Source organism: Myotis lucifugus, unplaced genomic scaffold (genome assembly GCF_000147115.1).
Source record: "Myotis lucifugus unplaced genomic scaffold, Myoluc2.0 scaffold_113, whole genome shotgun sequence".
NCBI classification, from domain to species: Eukaryota; Metazoa; Chordata; class Mammalia; order Chiroptera; family Vespertilionidae; genus Myotis; species Myotis lucifugus.
Window position 1 is genome coordinate 3,031,029 of NW_005871161.1, and position 11,731 is coordinate 3,042,759.

Here is an 11,731-nt window from a genome sequence, read left to right on the forward strand (position 1 = left end):
CTACAATCTGAAAGCCTATTTTGTGCCAGCTCTCTGCTACATTGGAGTGGGGTAGGGGACAGTGGTATACCATAAAAGGGGAGAAATAGGTTCCTATCCTCAAACAGTTTATTAAGAGCCTAGTTTATGCAAGGTTTCTGTGCTCCTAACAATGCACAGCTAGCTCATTAACTTATCTCCTGAAATCTATTAACAACAGGAATAATAATAGTTAATACTTAGTGAGCATTTTCTCTATGCCAGAAACTCTTAGGCACTCTATTTTTCATTTTCTTACTTTAAAAAAAATATTTTTTAAAATTAATTTTAGAGAGGAATGGAGAGAAAGAGAGAGATAGAAAAATCAATGCTGAGGGAGAATCATTGATTGACTGCCTCCTGCATGCCCCCAACTGGGGATTCAGTTCAGTCCATAACCCAGGCATGTGCCCCAACCGGGAATCGAAAGGTGACCTTCTGGTTCATAGGTCGACACTCAACCACTGAACATGCGGCCAGGTTTATTTACTTTTTAAAATTCAAACTATATATGTAGTTCAAATTTGAAATTTCACATAATACTATAAGGCTCATTATAAAACTCAGAGGCTGCTATTTTTAAAATCACCTGAGCAGTTATTATATGATTTATCTCCTTACATCCTGGTAACAGGTTTATATTATAATTTCTTGATTTTGCCACTTTAGATATTTGCCTTCGGTTTCCAATGTGGAAGATGAAGGATTAGGTCTTTTACATACCACAACATCAAACACTTCTCTCCTTGGTTCTGTTATATCAATAGCTAGTGTTTTAAAATTTTCCCTGTGATATATTCTTTATGGCTGAGCCACATATGCTCTTATGACATTTTCTCTTCTTTTCCATTTTGGTGGGTGTTTTTGGAGATAAAAAATGGCCCTGTATTTTTATTTGCTCCCTATAACTGTCACACATGCATCCACAAAGTCTCTTTCATGTGGCAAAAATCTGCTTATTAGTGTCAGATTCATCGAGTAATCTGCTGGTTAAATGATTGTCCCCCTGGAGAGGTCCTCCTGGAGCCCTCTTCCTCCCTCTCCAACCTCAATGCTTCCCATGCTGGTGGCATCTCGGTGTCCTTGGATTTGTCTTTAGCAACACCCTGGACTTGCCTTCTTTTCTCCCTGATGCTGGATCTCATGCTTCCGGTCTTTTTCCCTGGCTCACTCCCTCACTTTGGTGGAGGATGGCTTCCAAAAGCTTTCTGAGTAAGGCTGTCTGGTAGGCAATATTTTGGGACCTTGAATGTCTAAAAATACCTTTATCTCCTCATACACTTGACTGATAGTTTCGAGGGTTATGGGATTCTGGGAACCATATTTTCTCCAGGGTTTGAAGATATTATTCTACTGCCTTGCAGTGTTGAATGCTGTTTTTAAGCCCGATGTCATTCTAATTCCTTATCCTTTTTAGGTAATTTTTTAAATCTTCTATTGCAGCTGACTGGACTTTCTCTGTGCCAATATTCTTAGGAGAATTATCTCACTCGGTCCTCACGCGAGTTCTAGGAAACAGGTACTGTCATTGCCACCTTCTTAAAGGTGAAAAAATGAGACATGGAGATGTTAGACATGTTGCTAATATCCCCCAGCAAGTAGGTGAGAGGGGTGAGACTTAAACCTGGTCCCGTTCCAACTTCAGCACTTCTGTTCTTTATCACGATGCCCTGAGGACTCTCCATGAAGTTCAGGTTTAGCATCACCCTCCCTTGGGTCCAAATCTACTGCTGGGGCAGTTCTGATAGCCCAGGCAATGCCTGGTTCATCTCATTCCTCCTTCCCAACCACTTTGCTGTCTCAGTATTCACAGTGACCGAGAGTATGAGGACCATGATATTCTTGAAAAATGCCTTCATTCAGAATCCACATTTTTCATCAATTAGCAATTTCTCCTTTCAAACATCTGATATTTGGAAATGCAGGTGTATTATATTATTTTCCTCGAGTTACATTTGTGGTCCATATTTTGCCACCTTCTCTAAGGAGACCTTATTTACTTTTCAGTGAGTTGTTGCCTTTTCCTTGGCTATAGATCAGGGGTGGGCAAACTTTTTGACTCGAGGGCCACAATGGGTTCTTAAACTGGACCGGAGGGCCGGAACAAAAGATGGAGTGTTTGTGTGAACTAATATAAATTCAAAGTAAACATCATTACATAAAAGGGTACGGTCTTTTTTTTTTTTTTTAGTTTTATTCATTTCAAACGGGCGGGATTCCGGCCCGCGGGCCATAGTTTGCCCACGGCTGCTATAGATCATGCTTTTTCTTCATTTGTCACATGTTCAAACTACCTTTTCAAGATGAATTTTTAAAACGTTGTCTTTGCTTTACTCCTGTGAAACAAACCTTTGCTAAGGTATATGTCTTGCATTTACACCTTGATGAAGAAGTATTCATATAGAAGTACCCATAGAAGGAAAGAATGTCTCTGTCAGGACGTGCAAAAAGCAGAAAACATGAAGTCAGTGGGTCCTCATTTTAGTCCTGGATCAACCAGCTATTTGTTGTTGGGTAATTCATTCAATTCTCTGAGTCTTAGATTCCTGGTCTCAACAGTGTTAATTACTCCTATCCTCCCCGCTGTTATGAATGTCACAAGGACAAATAAAATTATGTGGGGAACTATTCTGTAATTCTACATGTCAAACTGTCATTCAATTACAATTATCAAAATTTTGACCACAACCACTACACAATTTAGTATTTAGTAAATATCTTTTCTTTGAGTCAACTTACTATTTTTTAAACTTAAATAAACTGATGCCAAAAAGGAAATGAGTGGAAAGGAAATAGAGATGGGGGAAATGTAGGAGGGATCATGGCCCAGAGAGAAAGTGTTGCTCAATGTATATGAGACAGGAATGGGTCTCTGGCTTTGGGATCAGTTTTCCAGTGCATTGGATCAAAAGGTAGGCAGGTGGAATGAGTAAGGGAGAGGAAGACCTGAGGCAGTGAGTTGACCAATTGACAGAAAAGAAATCTAACGTGAAAGGGAGGACTGCAGTGGGAAGGGATAGGGACTTAGAGGTGGGGTGTCTGTTCTTATGACTGAGTGGTAGATGAAGCACTGTTGACAGGAGAGGCCGTAACTGAGCAAAAGAAGAGCTAAGGGTTTAGGAAAAGGGTACTTTTCAGGAAGTCATATAAGGGTCAGTGTTAAGGGATTGGCAGGGGGCGGGGAGGAACTTGAGGAGACATAAAGCTGAATTGGGAATGAACGGGTTTGAGAGAGTTAAGGAAAGGGATCTGATGAATGAGAAGGACTTGAGGGATGGGAGTTAGCATGGTGGTTTGTATACTCAGGTAAGTTTGTATAGTCAGGTAAGTCAGCGTACCTGTTTAGAAGTGGGCAGATTATTGAGGAGAATTGATGATGGAAAGTTCTATAGTTATGTGTTCCCCCCACCCCCGCCCCCCCCGCCCCGGGACTGGACTCTGAGAGCATGGATGCCCATGAGCAAGTTCTGAACAGTCAGTCAATGTGTCACACCTGTCCTACTTTAGACTGTTTTGTGTATTGTAGACTACCATATGTATATGTATCTTTGGAAACACTGCTTTAAAACATTCCACAAATACATGGAGTTAGTCATAACTTGTTATTTAAGCACACTTTTGTCTTTCCATTTCTCCTCCATTCTTCCCTGGTAAATCTATCCTGGGGTTGAAGAACTCAAAATGACCCCAAGGGCACAGTTGGCTATGTATTTATATCGTGGCTGGGGATCAGGTGGAGGAGGATTGGTCTTGGTAAAACTATAAACTTGTTGAAGTTCAAACTCAGAACACCTCTTAACATCTGGTAAATGTAAACTCTCCCCCCTTTTGATTTTCATTTGGGCCTTTCTCAAAAAATGAAAAGCCCTTGTTCTCACAACGTTGTCTTAGATAGGAGAAGGCTTGGAAGAAATGCAGTGGAAACAGTGACCTCATAAACTATTTCAAGACTTGCCCTAAAATGGGAAATCCGGGAGATAGCTCAGGGCTCCATCTTACTGGATTCCTACACTGGAAAGCTGAGGACAAAAGAGGATTAAGTGTCCTAAACATTATCTTGGGATTGGGGGTTCATGGCTGGGAGGTCCAAGTCTGCAGTTCTGCATAAGCTCAGACAGACAGCAGCAGCTCTAAGCCTGACCTATACATCTTTAGCCAGAGCAGGGTCATTTAAAAGAACATTGGACATGGCTGATTTTGAGCAGTTGAATCAACAGTGGGAAACAATTAGAAAATGATTCAAGAATAAAAAAACCCACTTCTGCAACCCTCCAAATTTTCTCCTTCCTTCCTTCCTTCCTTCCTTCCTTCCTTCCTTCCTTCCTTCCTTCCTTCCTTCCTTCCTTCCTTCCTTCCTTCTTTTTTTCTCCCAATGCTAGGATTTAAATTTAAATTGGGTTCCGTTGTAGAATCCTGTAAATGTCTGCTTATTTAATACAAAACCTGCCACTGTGTTTTTGAGGATTCATGATCAGTGCTTGGGCTGCGGTGGTAAGATTTTGAGGCTAGAGGGGAGGTCGGAAGTCATCTAATTCTGTTCCCTCACTTTGAAATGAGAAACTTACAGGCCAGAGAGGTGAAATGAGGTGTCCAAGGTCACCCAAATGCTTAGTAGCAGGTTCAGGGCTGGGTTGCAATTCCCTGCCTCTAACTGTTATAAATCCTCTTGGACAGGCTTTGTGGCAAGCTACCAGGGAAGCTTATTGGAAAGCATTTAAGAACGTTAGGCCGTCTGCAGATGTGATTTTAAAGGTTATTTATTTGTTTTACTGCAGATCATGACTTCCCTTCCATCCATCTTCTTGTTCCAGGGCCAGATTCTACCCTTTGATGTTCTCTGTGGCATTCTCATTGCCTTTGGCCTGAATCAGAAGCAGGGCTTGACCCAAAGCTACTGGTGCCTTTGTTCACTCTCAGAAGACTGCCCCTCACCCCAGGAGGCTCTGAAAAATCGGCTGTATTAGAGTTACTTCCTACACAAGAGGTGTCCTGCTGTGTCTGTGTCACAGAATCTCTGAGCTGGAAGAGGCCTCTAAGGTCATTAGTCCAACCCCCGACCCAGTTTAGACATGTCTTCCAAAAATTTCCTGGCATATGGTCACAGTCTTATGGCTGGGAGTTACCTTGGAAACAGAAAATATCTCAGTGTCTTTTTGTAGGTAAAGAAGTTGAGATTCAAAGAGGTAAAGTGATTCATCTCCATGCAGGTGGAAGAGCTAAAACTGCAATTCTGGTTTCTGAGTCTGGTTCTGTAGCTTCGTCTACTGTATCATCTTACCCCTGATTAAATGCTTCCAAGAATTGTCTAGAAATCATCCAATTATTTATTTGCTAATCATCATTAATTTACTAAGCCCTTATTTTACCCAGTACTAATAATTATAGGCAAATTGACAGTACAGCAAGAGGAAATATCCACTCATTGAAGGCTTTATTCCCCAAGACAATCAATCTTTTGGAGGTTGTATTAGCTTTCTAATGCTGCTACAGCAAATTATCATAAAATTGGCTAAAGACAACACAAATGTATTATCTACAGTTCTGGAGATCAGAAGTCTTAAATGAGTCTCACTGGGCTAAAATCAAGGTGATGGAGAGCTGTGTTCCTTCTGGAGGCTCTAAGACAGAACCTGTTCCCTTGCCCTTTCCAGCTTTTAGAAGCTGCCTATAGTCATCAGCTCATGGTGTGATCCATTCCTCTACCTTTTAAGTGCATCATTCTTTAACTCTGCATCCCTCATCTCTGACTCCCTCTGTTGCCTACCTCTTTCCCTTATAAAGCTATTGTGATTACATTCAACCCACGTAGATAAACCAGGATAACTTACCATTTTACGATCCATAATTTAATCATATCTGCAGACTCCATTTTGCCACGTAAGGTAACTTAGTCACAGGTTCTTGGGATTGAGATATGGCCATATTTGGAGGTAATTATTGTGCCCATTACAGACATAATAGTCTTTGTTTTTATTTCTATAATGTGTTTTCTTTCCCCTCTCTTCTGGCTATTTTCTATCTGTCTTTGGTCTTCACAGTTTGAATATTATATGTATAGATTTTGTGTGTGTGTGTGTGTGTGTGTGTGTGTGTGTTGTATTGTTGTATTTATCTTGTTTCACATTCTCTAAGTTTCTTGGATTTCTTGGATTTGTGGTTTGGTGTCTTTCACTCATTTTGGAAATTTTCATTCATGATCTCTTCAAATACACCTTCTGCTTCTTTTTCATCTGACATGTATGTTAGGCTCTTGATATTACACTATACCTCTTGGATAACCTATTTTCCCTAATTTTTTCTCTGTCCATTTCAGATTGTAGAATTTATATTTATTTACCTTCAAGTTCTTTAATTCTTCAGCTGCATCAAGTCTATTGGTGAACTCATCAAAGGCATCCTTCATCTTCTATAGTGTTTTTCATCACTAGCATTTCTATTTGGTTCTTTCTTAAAATTTTGATCTCCCTAATGAAATTACGCATTTAGTCATGCATTTTATGCATCGCTTACTCTAGAGTCTTTAACATCTTAATTAGTAGTTGTTTCAAATTCTCTGACTGACATTTTTCAACATTTGTCTCATTTCTGAGTCTGGCTCCATTGATTGCTTTGATTTTTGACAACGTGTTGTTTTATCTTGTTTCTTTGTATGCTCCATAATATTTTTTATATGACAAGAGAGACAGGTATATAATTTTTATGCCTGGAAATAAGTATGTCTTTTCTTTTTTAGGCCTTTTAGGGAGGAAGGATGATGATTTGGGTCAACTGAGTCAGGAATTGAGCTCAATTGGGCATTTATTGTTGCTATATTTACCCTTCTTGCACTACAGGGCTCAAATCTAGTGTTGCCTTGTGTTCAGGGTGGACACTGGCTTGCAAGATGGTTTTCTCAAGATCTGCTCCAACTTTCAGCTTCAGTCCTTCTCTTTTCTCTGAATCTTTGAGATGATCTCTTTATAGTCTCTTGCTGTCCCTTAGCAGTACACTGCTGCTGGTTGGTGAGGTGGGCAGTCTTTGCTGTTCTGATCGAGTCTCAGTCATAGGTAGATATTGTGTTTCCAAGTCTTGGACATAGGACTTCTCCATGACCCTGCTCTTCCCTAAGCTATAAGAGACATATTGGTCTGGGTCCAAAATGTATTCTGGTACTTCTTCCAGATGGAAGTTCTTTTTCTGTTTCCTTTCTCAGCTGCAGTGAGTCTTCACACTGCCACAAGGCCTACAGTTTGTTGTCCTTTCCCTATAAGCTTAATGTTTTTATTCTGTAGGAGAGAAGTAGAGTAGAAGGATCCAGGTAGGGCTTCACCCCTTTCCCACAGTGGCTGCTAGCCTGCTATCTCAGGCCTTTGCAATGAAGGAGACTTTCTTGAGATTCTCACCCTCCCTCCAATCATTCTTGTGACCACCTGATGAGGTCTGTTACCTTTTGAGAAAAACCAGTGACTAGGTGGAAATTCCCATGTGCCTGCAGTGCCAGAGGTTTTATTTTCTCACATTAGTCCATACTTGGCCTTTAGACATTTGTTAGAAATTTTATCTAGATTCTCATCAACAGCTTTTTATGGCTCCTGGTGGCATCTCCTTAGGCAGGCAAGTGTTCCTGTCCTGGCTCTTCTTGAAGGCACTTGTCTTTCTTCTGATTTAGTTGCTTGGCCTGTGACTTCAGTCCTCTGGTTGGCTCAAAAAAAGGTGTGAATTTGCAGACTGTTCAGCACTGTGTTTGTAGTACCCGCGGCAGTAGGAGACACAAGTCTTCCCCAGCATTCTCCCTTATGGAGTCACAGATGCTAACTGGGAGTTTCCCATTGGATTTTCTGTCATCCATGGAGTCTAATTCAATTTTGGTGCCTGGACTCCCAAATCCTACCTTCAAACAGCTCATAGTCTACTAAGAGGGAGACATGCAACAACAGATAATTTTTGAATAGTAAGTAACTGTTAACTATGATAAAAGTCTCTGCCCAGGTAAAATACAAAGGAGAGCCTGGCCAGCGTGGCTCAGTTGTTGAGCATTGACCTAGGAACCAGGAGGTCACAGTTTGATTCCCGATCAGAGCACATGTTTGGGTTTCGGCTCAATCCCTGGTATGGGGCCTGCAGGAGGCACAGGAGGCAGCTGATCAATGATTCTCTCTCATCATTGATGTTTCTTTCTCTCTTTCTTTCTCTCTCTCTCTCTCTCTCTCTCTCTCTCTCTCTCTCTCTCTCTCCCTCCCTCCCTCCCTCCCTCCCTCCCTCCCTCCCTCCCTCCCTCCCTTTCTCTCGGGACATCAATATATATAAGACAAAGGAGATTTCCTGGCAGAAATGAGACCTGCATTGGTTCTTAAAATAAAAATACTTTCCTACTGTAGAAAAACTGTGTGGGGTCTTCTAAGCAGAAAGGAGGAATGATCTGGGTCACAGAATTAGCATAATTTGTGCATGAACAAAATGAAATGGGGAGTAATATTATGACCCAGTCGAGGACTCTGTTGATACTTTGGTGGAAGGACATTTAGGCATTCCCCCCTGTCCCTGGCACATATATTTATATATTTATGTAAAATGAAATAACATAGCATATACTGAAATATTTAATAACTGCTTAATTATGTAATGATGTAGAATGATTCACTTTTCTTGTTGTTAAACATTTGGTTTATTTTCATTTATTTTGCTTTTATTATAAATATCTCTTACATGCAGTGTTGTTGTTTTTTAATTCCTTTTAGATTATTTCATCGAATATACATTTGATGAAATAATCATGTGAAGGGAATTTCTGAGTAAAGATTACTGACATTTCCAAGGCTTTGATACATGTTACTAAATTGCTTTTCAAAGTGGTTGTTTTCAATATTTACTTTCCTTTTAGTTTGTGAAAGTGCTCAACTCATCACATCCTCATAAGCATTATGTATTTGCATTAAAAAAATAAAACTTGGCTAATTTAATAGGTACAAAAAATGGCATGACATTAATTTCTAAAAGTTTGCATTAATTTGAATATGCATAGGTCTGACAACTTAAAATATTTCTATGAACTATTTTGCTTCCTCTTTTGTGAATTCTCCTTTGCCCATTTATAGAATGGAGTGTCTGAATATTAGACTCCCCTTTGAAGTTTGAGGTTATGCTATCATATTTATTGGCTCCAAACATTGTGAAAACTAACTTTTAGAATCTAGAGAAGGAGTGTTCAAATCTGACTTCTGAAAACTGCCTTTGGAGCTTTTTAAAAATGATGCATTTTTGAGCCGACCCATAGAAATTTTGATTTAGTCACCCTAGGGCCAGGCTCAGAAGTCTGCGTAAGAAATCCAGAGGATTCTGATACATCAGCCCAGTTTGGGAAGTGGTTCCCCTAATTTCCATGCTCCTGTCACTCTCCTTGGTTGTCATACTGCGCCTCTCGGGTTCTACTCTCCGCCTGGGAGTGAGCTGGGTACAGATGGCATTCCCGAGGATGAGTCCGGAGAACACAGAACACAGGCTTTTCACGGAGCTTGGGTTTAAATCCCAATTTTGGTGCTTGTTAAGCTCTGATGGTCACACTTGGCTGATTTTCATTTTCTTGGGTTTTAAATGGGAGAATAGTATTATCGATGATTATTATGTTACTACTCAATCAAGGCTACCAGTTAAGAGACTTTTATAATGATCCTGGGGTAATATAATAAGGGTCTGAAAGAAGAAATAAAGAAAGACGTAGTTAAGAGACACCAGGATAGAAGAATGGAAAGGTTATACTTTAATCACATACTCTTATTGAATGCTAATGGTGCAATTACTAGGAGAAACATTTGCATTAGACGATCTCATTTGATCTTCACACTGACTTTGAAATGGGTGCATTGGCCATTTTACAAATGACAAAACTGAAATTCAAAAGGTTAAGTGATTTCCTAGCCTGACCTAACCGGGAGAATGGAGTTATCATCACTCACTAATATGAGGAAGAGTCTAGGAATCATAGGTTTGGGGAGGAAAACTAGGAGCTTCGTTTCATTCATGGTAAGTTTGAGATAAATGCCAAGTGGAGATATTCAAGAAGACATTTGTCTTTAGAACTGTAGAGCTTGGGGGACAGGCCTGGACTAGAAATATAAACTTGGAAGTTATCAGTGCAGAGGTCAATGCAATGAGAGAGAATGCATTCTAGGCGTGTGGTGAGTACAGATGAAAAAGAGGGGTCCCAGTGTGAGCTCTGGATCTTGTGGTAAGAGGTCAGGAACTGGCAAAGGAGACAGAAAAGAAGTGGTGAGTGAGGAAGAAAAAACCCAGGAGAGGGTGGCATTTGAAATACAAGAGAGAAAAAGAATATCTACTTGACTAATTTTTTGTCAAATGAATGAATGGCACATCTAGGCAGCATTAAAATCCAGATCTCTGTGACCCAAAAGCTTATACACTGTCATCCAATATACCAGGGGTCAACAAACTTTTAAAGGAACAGACAGTAAATGTTTAAGACTGTGGGTCAATAGGCACAATCTAGGCTATTATGTAGGTGCTTATATAACTACTAGAGGCCTGATAAATAAAATTTGTGCAAAGGTCTTGGCCCTTGCAGCCATGGTGGCTTGCCTCAGCCCTCCCAGTCCCCACTTCGTCTGGAAGGTCACCCTGGAAGGTCATCCTGAAGGACGCCTGGAAGGTCATTTGGCTGTCTGGCCTACTTAGCATATTCCACTTTTATTATTACAGATTTAAAGGTAGCCATGAGGGGATAGGTGGGCTGGGTGAAAGAGGTGAAAGGATTATGCAAAAAACAAAAGACATACACACACACACACACACACACACACACACACACACACACACAAACTCCCAGGCAGACCACAGTAGGGTGATTACCTGAGAGAAAGCGGGGTGAGGAGGGGCAGGAGAGGGTAAAAGGCAAAGGGGGAGAAACGGTAATGGAAGGAGATTTGACTTGGATTAGTGAAAACACAACACAATGTACAGATGATGTATTCTAGAATTTACTCCTGAAACCGATATAATTTTATTAACCAATGCCACCTCAATAAACTCAATAAAAATAAATAAATAAAAATGTAAAAATCATTCTTAGCTCAGGGGCCATAAAACCAAACAAAACCAAGGCAGGCTGCTGGCCCCCTCGCCATTTGCTGACCTCTGCACTACACTGTATTATTTCCCTTAATTCTAGAAATATTCATCACCAAGATGATAATTCACAGGCAACAGCATCTTAACCAGCTCTCTCAGTCCCACATAACATTCTACAATAATTCGTTTCAGCAGTAGCATAGTTTGACTATTTTCTTTATATGAAGGTGGCCTGCATCTCATTCAGCAATTTTATTCTTCCCAAGACACTATTTCCTGTTCCATTTTGCTTAGCTACATAGTTGGTAAAGAAACGGAGCGAGAAATCAGGCACAGCATTTGCATGGGTGTGTTTGTCATAGAGCATAGCTTCTAAAGTAGGTTTCTGGCCTGAGAGCATAAAGGAAAAAGGGTATTTCCCTCGCTACTTGTTTTTTTTCTCTGTCAAAAGAGAATCTATCTGCCGAAACCTCCATGAAAGCAGATATTTTCCCTGGGGTCACAGCAAGGGGTATCATTATGATGCATTACTCCAGCACATGAACTCTGCCCACAGAAGCGCTGTTTTTAGAAAGATAAAGTTCAAACTTGGTAACATGGACTTCTATTTTTTCTTAACTTGCTTTCTACCACAAAAAAAAAAATCAGTGCA